Source organism: Mus caroli, unplaced genomic scaffold (genome assembly GCF_978045245.1).
Source record: "Mus caroli unplaced genomic scaffold, Mus_caroli_1 scaffold_13, whole genome shotgun sequence".
NCBI classification, from domain to species: domain Eukaryota; kingdom Metazoa; phylum Chordata; class Mammalia; order Rodentia; family Muridae; genus Mus; species Mus caroli.
This window is the reverse complement of record NW_028227268.1, coordinates 107,139,943-107,152,501: the sequence shown is the minus strand read 5'-3', so window position 1 is coordinate 107,152,501 and position 12,559 is coordinate 107,139,943.

Here is a 12,559-nt window from a genome sequence, read left to right as displayed (position 1 = left end):
TAAAAAGATAATAATCTGATCTTTGTTTGAGAAATGTCATGCCATCTTTAAATTGTAGATCATTGGATAAAGTAACCTTTACTCCAAGCTTCTTGTCTATCAATTTCTCCTCTCATTTCTGTAGAAATTAAATACTGGTAAGATCTTCAGCTTAGTTGTATGAAAACTAAAGGAAAGCAGCAGTGGCATGATGCGGTTAGACAATTGTGCCAGAATATGGTATGTGAAATAAGACATCTGAATTCTAAATCCATGTTGTGCTGACGTATAGATTTGCCATACCATTGCTGGGGAAAATAGACATGAATGATAATAAGACAAAGGGATCAGTGTATCACTCACTTCCTATGACTAGTAGACATGGCATTCTTGACTTCACGAGGCACAGGAAGTGAGATAATAATGAAGGAAGGAAGCAGGGATGTTGAACAATATACAAAGGGAAGTGGGCAGAACAGGTTGTAGGAATCAGAAGGTCAAGCTAAAGTGATGCCAGCCATAACTGAGGTTGAGCAGTAGCTGCTGTAGTCATGGATGTATCTTGTTGCAGTATGAGATTGAAGAAAAATCATGTCTTCTTTTTTTAATTGTTGTTACACACACACAAACATACACTCTCACACACATACTTCTAAATATATAAATACAACCAACTTGGTCCATATAATATTACTTATATGTATGTATAATTTCAGAGGGCATACATGGGAGGATTTAGAGGGAGGATAGAAAAGAGAAAAATGATATAATTATATTATGATTTTAAAAATAATTTAAAAAAACATGTTTTTTAAAAATATTAAACAAAGAACTACATGAAGAAGCAAAAGGCAAAAGAATCAGGTTGTATCTAAAGGCTCAATGTGGACATGAAAGACACACAATTAGCACACTTCCTGTGAAGATAAAGGGTCTACCTGTTGAATTTTCCTTGAACTGGCTTCATAGAGTTATATGGAGAGAGGAGCAGCACAGAATCTGGGAAGGTTCCTGGAAATTTGGCTTGAGAACTGTGTGTGATGTCTTACATTCACAAATCAGCATCATGCTAGTTTATCCTGGAAGACAATAGCTTAATTGATAAATACATTATGCAATGTGTGGCACAGCCAGGTAGAGAGATATGATTTGTTTTTATTTCATCATCAGAATAAATGTGTTTAGCTTTGAAAAACTTACATTTTGAAAATGAGGGCTAACAAAGTATTGAAAGCATTATGGATGAAGCTTAACAAATGCTTTCTTTCAGTATTTTCTGTGGAAGTATATGACAAAACTTCTTACACTATCAAATCACTGATCCAATGTTCATTGCATTATTTCAATTCAGCAAGCATTTGTTAGGAACTTCTATTATTGCACAGAATCACTAGGGTAGTGGAGATACAGAAGTGGTAAACCAACAATACCAAATAACTTATCATCAACTAGGAGGAAGAGAGAGAGAACAGAGGCAGAACAAACCCAGTGTGCCAACAGCTAAAAGGTTCTAAGAGACCCAGGGGGAAACAGCACAAGAGGAAGTGACAGTAGAAGAGCATGCCCATGGGCTGTGTGGTGATGAAAGGGTAACTCTCTAAGCATTGTAGACTGAGGAAGCAGGCATGGTGAAAGGCCAAGCCGTTTGATCCCATTTCTATTCTCTGCGTTTTTAAAGAGCACGACAGCCTGTCACAAGGCATGAAATATGAGTACATTTGTTTAGAATGCATGTTCCTCTGGCAGTTATCTTCTCACTTTCTAACATGGAACTCTCCTTCTGCCTAGAGCAGTCATGAATCTCATCTGGTCCCTGTGCCTTCACAGGTATCTTAGTCACAGTGTAGTAAGCCACTTCTTACATCACTACTGAACGGCCTCCATAGCTGTGGTTTTAAGAACAGCTCCTCAGGAAAAAATCCTAAGTCTAAAAGCCATTGCAGAAGACCTACAATCCAGGTGCACATGTGTGGGGAAAGTGGAACCGTGCCACCAGACAGAACTGGCAATGTAGAGAAGATTAAAAACAATGTGAATTTCATAACTGATAAAAATTGATAAAGGTAGGTGTTTAAATCAGCTCCTGACCAGGTTCTTGTCCTGAAGCATATGACCATGACATCCCACTAAGAGACCCAGGACAACTGGTCACATAGCATAAAACCCCAGAGTTCTCCATGCTATTGAGATATCTAGTGTCTAGCCAATGAGCTTCCCTTCCTGGGCATTCCTTCCTGCAAAAGGTATTTAATCTCTAGTTTACCCTGACTATATTGTGTGCATCCTTATGCAATATGAATAAACAGGTTGGACAAGCAAGGACTGTCTCCTTCATCAAGGACCACAGTGCAGGGGGAGGCCTTTATCATACAGAGCAATGCCTAAGTCTCTAGCAGAGGGTCTCTCTTCCAGCCTGTGTGGACTCCTGGCACTCACCCTGAGCTAAACAGGATACCTCCATCACCACCTCAGCTCATCTCAGGAACCCCCCTTCCCAACTCTTCATGGTTCTCAATGGTGTCTGGGTACACAGGAAGATGAGACCTGGTTCCCAGCACTTCATGGTTCCCAGTGGCAGATGCTAAGTGCAAAGGGGTTTGAGAACCACAGCCTAGTCTTAGCCCCCTGCTGTTTCTCACCCTGAGAAACATGGATTGGGTTAGATTTTAGATTTTTTTTTTTTTAATCTTTTCCAACATCCAGCAGTAAGGCAAGATGCAGACCCACACACATGGCTACATTATCATTAACTGTTTTAAGGCTGAAACTTAAAAAGAAAAGCACATGCTCGTTTTAAAATCATATTAATATAATCCACATATTAATAGAATATTCTGTCAAATGAATTAGAACTAAATATAAACTTATGGTAAAATATAGCAAAGAATATAACTTATCTTTATAATGCTTGTGTAGAGAAATGGGTGAATGATAAATGGAATTACAGTTAAGATGTAGAATACAGGTGGTAAGCAAGATTCATAGGAGAAAATGGCTAAGATTTGTTCTTAGAAATGAAGATACAGATGGGACCATCTTCAACTATGCCTGGATTCTTACCTAGGATTCATAAATCCCCCCCAAGGCTCAAAGCTCTGCAATGCAGAGGTGAATCATAAAAATTTGTGTAAACTTGGAACAACAGGACAAAAAAAAAAAAAAAAAAAACCAGCAATGTCATTTAAAATACCAGGGAGGGAGGTATAGGGCACTAAAAATGCCAGTAGCTCTCAACCTGTGCATCCCAACTCCTGTCAGGGTGAAAGACCCCTTCACGAGGATCACCTAAGACCATTGGAAAACACAGGTGTTTGCTTTGTGATTCAGAACAGTAACGAAATTACAGTTATGAAAGAGCAAGAATTTTATGGTTGGTGGGGGGGGGGGGCGGTCACCACAACATGAGGAACTCGTTAAAGGTTGAGAATCACTGGAAAGAAATGTGATGCTGGAGCAATTCAAGGAGATGAAGTGAGGGTGCAAGGAAACAGGCAGAGTCAGATAGAGGTGACTGATAGGGGGCACGCAGCACATGGTGTGGAAGGAAATCCTGAAAACGCCCCAGCCACCAGTGATCTCAGCGAGCCATTTCCACTGAGATTGTATGATTATGATGTAAGAGTTGAAAATAAGGAACTATTATATTTGCAAGGTGTAATTACAAATAGATTGCAAAAATGGCCTGAAAGTGTGTGTGTGTGTGTGTGTGTGTGTGTGTGAGAGAGAGAGAGAGAGAGAGAGAGAATATTAATTAAACTGTGTTTGAAACTAGAAAAATTTGGCTCCTGTTTAAATTTTCAAAACTCCACAAATATGAAATAACTTAAAGCACATGAACTTTTACACAAGGAGAAAAATAAATACCATTCCTGTGGATTATCAAGAGGAATGAATAAATCAGACAAAATGTGCATGATTGTATAAAAAAATAAACACATTATGAAACTAAAGGTTGCCTGGATATAAGAGTGGGAAGAATTGATATAAAAATTTTAAATTACTATTAATATTAAAAATATGTCATAAAAAGAAAATAATTGGGATACACAGAAGATGTAAAACACTGGTAAGGCCGGTGACTGGAAAAAAAGGCCATAGGGCTTTAATTCATGACTCTTTCTGGATCATGAAATGTCTAATCCAAATGAAAAATTTAGAGTATGTGCTAAGAACCAAAAAGAAGAAATTGGGCTGTCAGAAATGAAAACTTTGTTGGGTCTTTCAAAATGAATATATACATTTTAAATATCATTTAAAGTAATAAAATTATCTATTAACAAGTGAAAAAAAAAAAAGACAAGCTTTTCAAGGTAAAGGGTAAGCCAGGCTGTTAACTACCCAGACATCTCAGAGTGAAGCAGCAATCCCAAATCCCAAACGAGTTAGCTCACCCAAGAACTGCTTCCTGCAAAACAGAAAGAATTCTAGAAAATGCATAAAACTAAAGATGAATTTTTTAAACAATCCAGACATTTCATAACTGTGCATGAGATGTTAGCACTTTGTGTATCTGGATATTAGCAGCGAGGAGCAAAACAATAATCCCACGAAGCTGAAGCAATCACTTCATCATGCAGTTATTATCCTTCGCTTTCATCTCTCTCAATAACATGTGAAACGTATTAATCAGCCTGCTCATGGGTTTCACAAAAAGGGCTTCATTATCTGTTCTATTAATAGATGCAAGGGTTTTTTGAATCAGGAGTCGGTTGCTCAGAATGATTAATATTTAAATGTGTTGATTTTTTTTCTTGGGTGAACTAAGATCTGATAATAAAATGGGAATGGGTTATTGAAAATAACACAGAGATGACCACTTTCCTCAATAGTGTTTCTAAGTCCCATGTGGTCTTCTGAAAGATGTGAAGTTCACTTCCTTTGACAGCCATCTCTCTAGAGATCAGGGGTTCTTAAGTTGTGGTTGGGAGGAAAGGGACCCTGTGGGTCATAGGCTTCAAGACCACAAACACAGAGGGTGAACAGATGTTGCACAACTCTCCTTGATAGTGGAGTGTTGTGCTCAAGCCCTTTGCAAAATGGAGACGCTGTAATTACTCATTGCACAGGGATAATGGGAAACTATTAAACTTCGGTAATGTTCATCTGTTTAGTTAACTAATGTAACCATTTTACTACAAGCAGATTCTATATTTCCCTGGTTTTGTTTTGATGTAGTTTACTTTAGCTTTGGTGACTTGAGACAGTGTTGGTCTCTACCTCCTGACTGCTTAAATCACAGGCTTTTCCACCAGGCCCACTTCTACCATTATATTTTATTCCTTAAATATATAAAGTAAAAGGTATTTTATAAGGTCTCTCTTGAAGGCAGGAAGGAGGAATGGATTCACTGATAGTCAAAATCCAAGAAGGCTGAGACAAAAGGTTCATAGGATGGAAGCCCATCTTTGCTGCATAGGAAGACTCTGTCTCAGAAACAGAAACAAAAGCAGTAATACATAAACACCAGCAGAAATCTCCCTTGCCCTCATCCTATATTACCCTGTCTCTTTAAAATCTTTAACTTATCCATGGCTTTAAGGATAAGATTTAGAATGTAGTAAGAAATGCTGGTAATGTATCAAAGTAGGCATAGTAGATTTTCTACGAAAGTCAAGACCTTGCCCTCTTTTCAGGGCCTTTATGCACATCTTGCCTTGCTGGTAAATTGTTAGGGTTCATGTGTTGCAGCTAGAGAGGACTGTTGAATTGCTTTCTTCCCTTGGCAGCTTGCATAATAAACTTTTCTGGAACCATGGAAGCTAGAGTACATGAAAGAGGCTTTCAAGTCAGATCCAGCTTAAGTCATCTGAGACCTATATCCTAAGTATGTGGTGTCTTCAGCAGTAGGAGCCCACTCTCACCTACTGAGAGGAAACCAAGGCCTAAATAAGTAATCTATGTTGTTTTGGGAATCACTTGGGCTACACCCATGGTCAACCATTTGAATGAAGATTTCTTTTGTCTCATACTGGGTTCTCAATTTAAAACATATTTTAAAACTATCAACTTATTTTTGTGTCAGACTTCACTTAATTTTGCCACACAAATGCAACAAATTCTACAGTTTAATAAAGCTTATTTTGTCATTTAAGGATTTCTCTCTCTCTCTCTCTCTCTCTCTCTCTCTCTCTCTCTCTTTCTCTCTCTCTCTCTCTTCCTCCCTCCCTCCCTCCCTCTGTGTATGTGTAGGTATATGTGTATATGTATGTATTCATTTGTGTTGATGTCTTTGTCTGTATGATTATATGATGTATGTGCATACAATGCCTGTGACAGCCAGAAGAGGCATCAAATCCCCTACTGCTAGAGTTATAGATGATTGTGAGCTGCTCCATATAAGTGTTGGAAACCAAACTCTGGTCTTCAGCAAGATCTACAAGCATTCGTAACTACTAAGCCATCTCTCTAGCTCCAAATCTACTTTATCTTGGTTTCTGACTGGATCCATCTGCCTGTGTATTACTGAAATCATGATGTAGTGACACTAATATAGTCTGTGATCTGACAACCATTAATTACACCTGCTCACCATTGAGGATGTGGATTTTTTTTCTGATTGATAAAATTCTATTGTTTGTGGTTTTTAATTTATTTGATCATCTCATAAATGCATACAATGTGTATTGTTCAAACTATCTCTGACTCCTCCTCTACCCCTTGGCACCACTTTCCCATCCCAACTTTATGTGCTCTGCTTATCAGCCCACGGGGTTCACTTAGTGCTGTCAGTTATGTGTGTGGGTGAATGGCCATCTGCTGCAGCAAGGAGAGCCTATCAAGGGATGCATCTCTTAATCAAACGTATTCTCCCCCTTACAGCAATCTTCAACTACTTCTGGCCCTACAATCTTTCCACCCTTTATTGTTGATGATCACTGAATAGTTGAGTTTTGGGTAAAAAGAGGCGTGTGTTGTGGATATCTCATTTATGAATAAACACTCCATAGTTTCCTTTTGCTGCATCTTTTTCAAGTTATGAGATTTTACATTAATCAGCATCTGATGAAGGGCAAAGCTTATTAGAAGAGGGGTGAGAACTGAACTAATCTATTGGTATAAAGGCATGTATGCTTTGCCCAGTAATAGTAGTATGCTCTTTCCTGGGGCCTATGACCTACCTAGGCATGGGTTCTTGGCTAAGTCAGTGATAAATTTTTGAAATTTGCCAGTAAACAGATGGAGCTTGAAGTAATCATCCTGAGTGAGACAACCCAAGCCTAGATAAACCCTAGTTTTAAATGTTTATATGTATATGTTTTAACTGCAACATCGGTCATACCCAGGAAACTAAAGAAAGGCTATGGTAGTTGGGGCATCAAGAGAGGGGCAGAACATAGATGGTATGAAAGGTGAAGGAATAACAGGAAAAGAAGGGTTAAGGACAGGGAATGGGAAAGTATACAAGAGAGTAAGAGGGCGAGTGACTAACACTGAAGGCCTTTGAAAAAGCCATATAGGAACATATTATTTTAGTATCTCCATATATATGCATATATAAAAACTTTAAATTATGCCACATGGTAGGGAGGTAGCACCTCTCTCAGATGCCAAAAACTAATAAATAAAAGTCCAAGGCCAGGTCTGGGCCACCCTGTTCAAATTACTGGTCAGTCGAGTGCTATATATGCCCAAAACAACACAGACCATATTTGTTGTTGCCCTACAGAACTCATTGGCAATATCCTGTAACTGAAGATTTCACCAGCCGAGTCATAGGGCATTCAGAACTGAATTGGGCAGTGAAGAGGAAGCTTCATTCTTTCTGGCTGGCTTCCTTAGTCACCAGAAGATGTTCTGCAGAATACTGGAGGAGAAAAGTCGTCAGTAGTCTTACCTAGCCATGAACCTTCCAAACTGCAACAACAACTGACCTGACATGACAAACCTATTGGTGCAATAGTGGCATGAATATTCTGGCAGAAACCAACCTCTTTATGACCAAACTTAAACTCTCCTTCACAAGCCTGAGAATCTGTTTATATTGACAATTAAGTCTATCCAGTTTCCTCCCACCCTCCCTTCTAAGAATTAAAATTCTGTCAGAAAAGAAATGAGCAAATGAGATGTACTCCATTCTTTCTGTGGCACAATCTTATTAATTAATGGATAAAAATAAATTAACATTTTAATGAGGATTATTATACTGTATTTTTAAATCACTTTATAAAAATCCTTTAATTGCTTTCAGATTATGTGGTTGAAGTGTTACAGAACTGCAGAAACATACAAGGTCTCTCTTTGTTTGCTTTATTTATGCATAACTCATTTTTATCTGTGAACACATAAAAATAAATAGTAAATAATGCAAATTACCAAGGAGCCAGAGTTTGTGGAAATTTCCCAACTGCTTTTGAGTCTCTTGTGGTTCTCACGCCTACTTCTGTAGCACCTGAAGCAGGTCGAGGAAATTTATGGAATCCTCCTTAATCTTCAGATTTAAATCTATTAACATCTTTGGGTGTTTGGATTATGAAGCAATGTGAATGTCAGAAAATTAAAAGAATTTAAGCAATTTCACAAACTTGGGAAACTTCTAAAAAAAAAAAAAAAAAGCTTAGTGAGGTTGAAGTAGGTTTCCATTGTCTCTGATATTACTGAAGCTTAAGTCTGGGATGCCCTTAGGTAAATCCACATGTTAAATACAGAATTAGTCCTCCAGCTGATGCACTGTAAGATAATAGAGACTTTTAGATGCAGGGCCTGTTAGGAGGAAGCTATTATTAGAGATATGGTCTGAGGGACCAGATGAGAGCCACAGGCTTTTCTTGTCCCCTTTTCTTTAGTTACTTAGTCACTGTGAAGAGAGCACCTTGTGCCACCTTGACTTACTGCTCTCTACAGGCCCAAAAGCCACCAGGCCAATGGACAGGTGACCTGTTACACTATGAACAGCTTTCCTTATTTTTTTATCTAATTATCTCTGGTATTTTTTTCAAGTCTCAAAATGCTGACCAATACAGATATATCATGCCTGAATCTAGCCCTCCTACGGGTGTTTTGACAGCCTGGACTAGTGTGAGATGAAAAATAGGAATAAGAATCCTGGCTTGTTCTCTTGACAGGTCATTGTGATTCCCCTCTTTCTGTTCGGGGTGCTCCTGGGGACATGATATTGTGTTCCAAGAAACCATTTTGCTTGCCTACCTTTTATTTCTTTTATTCCACCATAATTAGGGTTTTTTCTTTTTCTGTTGCAAAATCTCTCAGTACCTGGGCTGAAAGGTTTTAAATTTCCTGTTCTTTCATGGAAGTCACACTATACTTTTTAACACATTGGCCAGGAACCTAGGTCTCTCCCCATCACTTCCAGTAGCACCACCACACAACTATAGCAAACAAACATGTCTCCAGACATTGCCACTGGGCACAAAGTGATCCAGCCTGCTGTTCTATTCATCACCTTTGTCACAGTGTGAATCTTCTCAGCTTTCTCATTTTGCTTCTCTAAAATGTGTGTAAGCATTTGTGATGACACTCCCAAGACTAATGAAGACTAGAGAAAATCAAATAGCTACCCTATGAACATATAAAATAAGGAACAATAGAACTTTGGTATGATTATTAAGAATGTTAATCTGTTTGTTTGTTTGGTTGGTTTTTTGAGACAGGGTTTCTCTGTATAGCCCTGGCTGTCCTAGAACTCACTTTGTAGACCAGGCTGGCCTCAAACTCAGAAATCCGCCTGCCTCTGCCTCCCGAGTGCTGGGATTAAAGGTGTGTGCTACCACCGTCCGGCATGAATGTTAATCTTAATTAAAACAAAGAGAATGTTAATAAAATGCCTAATTATTAGAAAGGGAGAAAGAAGACTTTGGTCAACAAAATAAAAAAAATGTTTTGAATATGTAACATAATGCAATTTAGTCATGAAAAAAGGAAAAGAAAACTCATTCCAACACTTTATTTTTCCCCTTATGAGAGAGTTTTCTGAGGATGATTAAATAAGATATGAGACTCATTTTGAAACTGATTAAAGTTCTAAAAATATAAACCAAGAAGTCAGAGAGAAATAATATGACTACACAATTACCATTTATTTCAATTTTATCATTTGTGTCTCATCATTTTATTAAAAAGTAATTATTTTTTACATTTTTATGCATATTTCAGATTAACTCTTTACTAATTTAATAAATTCTAATACAAGCATACTCAGTCTTCACTATCCAGAGCTCACAGGCTAAGTCATGGGACTGGATATGGTTATGCAGTAACCATGTAGAAATGCCACACAGTACCTTTTCTCTCAATCATGAGCATCCTCTGCTAGTCTTGCTGAGAGGTCTGATTCTGGGATTCTGAGGAACAGCTTGATGTTCTATCTGTGTTCCCAAGTACTTCAATAATGCAGCTCTAGAAGCAACTCCATGAGCAAGGTCCTCAACTCTTTCTCCTAAGCACCACTGTCCCTCTATGTGAGTGCCATGATAGGTTGGTGGAAAGGAACAGTAATAACCAGGTTCATGATTCAGACTTAATACTCTCTCTCTCTCTCTCTCTCTCTCCCTCCATATATATATATATATATATATATATATATATATATATATATATATATATATATCTTTCCCCAGTAAAAGAAATGTGCTGAAAATTACCAACAAAGATAAATCCTAGGAGAAGGTGCTCCCCTAGCACCTTCCAGATTAAATAAGGAGCACAGACAAAAGGCCACCATTTGTCTCAAGTCACAGTATAAAATGTGTAAAGGACTTACAAAAGACACTACAAGGGGCTAACAAGATGGCTCAATTAATAAAGGCACCTACCACCAAACCCGATGACCTGAGTTCAATTCCCAGAACCCACATGGTAGAAGGAATGAGCTAACAGAGCATGTGTGCATCCCAACACACACACACAGCAAAATAAATAAAATTATAAAATACTTTTTAAAAGACACTTTGGGCACTAAACTGAAAGAAAATATTAAGAACTACCTTCTAACGTTCTTCAGACCTTATAACACACAACCTAATTTACTAAGTTGTGTGCCCATGAATGATGTGGACACAGGTGTTTCCACAAATTTTGACCATGTTTCAAGATAAGTAGCTCCAAAGTTACATAGTGTGGGGCTAAAGAGGTTATGTGCACTAGATGCTCTTCCAGAGGACCAATGTGCAGTTAAAGCTCACAACCTTCTGAAAATCCAGTTCTAGGTAATCTGATGCATTCTTCTGACTTCTGTGGGCACTAGGAAGACCAGTGCTGAATAGATACACATGCCAGCAAAAGACCCAAGTACATAAGATAAAATCAAGATTAAATACTTAAAGACAACCCTTGCCAAAACCTCATATGCTTAATACTATTTTCACTCAATATATAAGCGTATATATGTGATAAGATCTGAAACAAGTGTTGTTGAGTATAGTCATGAAACCCCTACTCCACCTTGTGAAGTTCCGTCTTAAAGTGGCTTACATTTTTCTAAAATATCAGTAATTCCTGTAATGTGTTGTAAAACTACCTAAGAAGAACATTTCTAGATGCCCATGTTCCATCTCCCGTCAAATTATTATTTGTTATTAGCATGAGTAAAATATGCATTAGTATAAGTGTGTGTCAGATTGCAATCTAGTTATTATTAGAACCTGGAGGCAGGTCTTTTCGGTCTTTTCTAAGTGTTCTTGCCTGTATTTCTTTTGTTGCCATTGGGGCAAAGGTGTGTGCACCTTAAGGTATGCAGACAACAAATAATAGGAAATAGATGTTAACCTAAGCAGAGACAGATACTCAAGGACATATCCAAGATCTGCAAGAGAATTCTGTCCTCAGGTATGTGACATTGTTTCTTCTTACCCAGGTATGATAGGCATCCAGTTTTTCTATAGAAGGGTGACAAGAAAAAGATAACCCAGAGTTGTCCTGAACACTCACCCAGGGTCCCTGTGGTGACACAGGCCTATAAATGCAGTTCTACAAGAGAAGGACATTTGACAGGACGATTCCTAAAGCACCTCTCAATTCCATGATTCTATGACTTTAATGCATTTCATATTGAGGAAAATGTTCATGATAATGTGTCCTCTTAGCACATCATCTAAAATAGGACATGATTAAATAATAAAATGTCAGTTTTCAATTGCGTGCTGTAATTTTTTTAAAATGCATTTTAAGACAAGAAGATTGTTCAAGGCTTTTATAGACACTAATGCTTTTTAGAAATTATTCTTTTCTTAGGTGGTGCCAGCAGGAATCATTTACTCCTGGGGCTTCTCTGTCAGCATATACCTTTAACCTTGTTCCAAACTGTCTCCGGGCAAACAGCACAGAAATACCAGGATCACTAACATGAAAATATAAAAAATTAATCTGAAATTCTTACTGAAAGAAAAGACAACAGAATTAACATTCAAATTTCTCTTAGCTCATTTTTGACATCCTTAAATATATGAGTGCATATATTAACTTTTTGGAAACAAACTGTTCTCTGGCTTATTTTTATTCCTATGTCATGTTACAGAAGAAGATGCTGATTAAAATGCATTAAGTTGGAGTGCAGGGCAAGGCTGAGTCTCAGCTAGCCTCACCCTTTCTTTTATGTAGCCATCCTTGGTAGTCAGCAGGGGAGTGA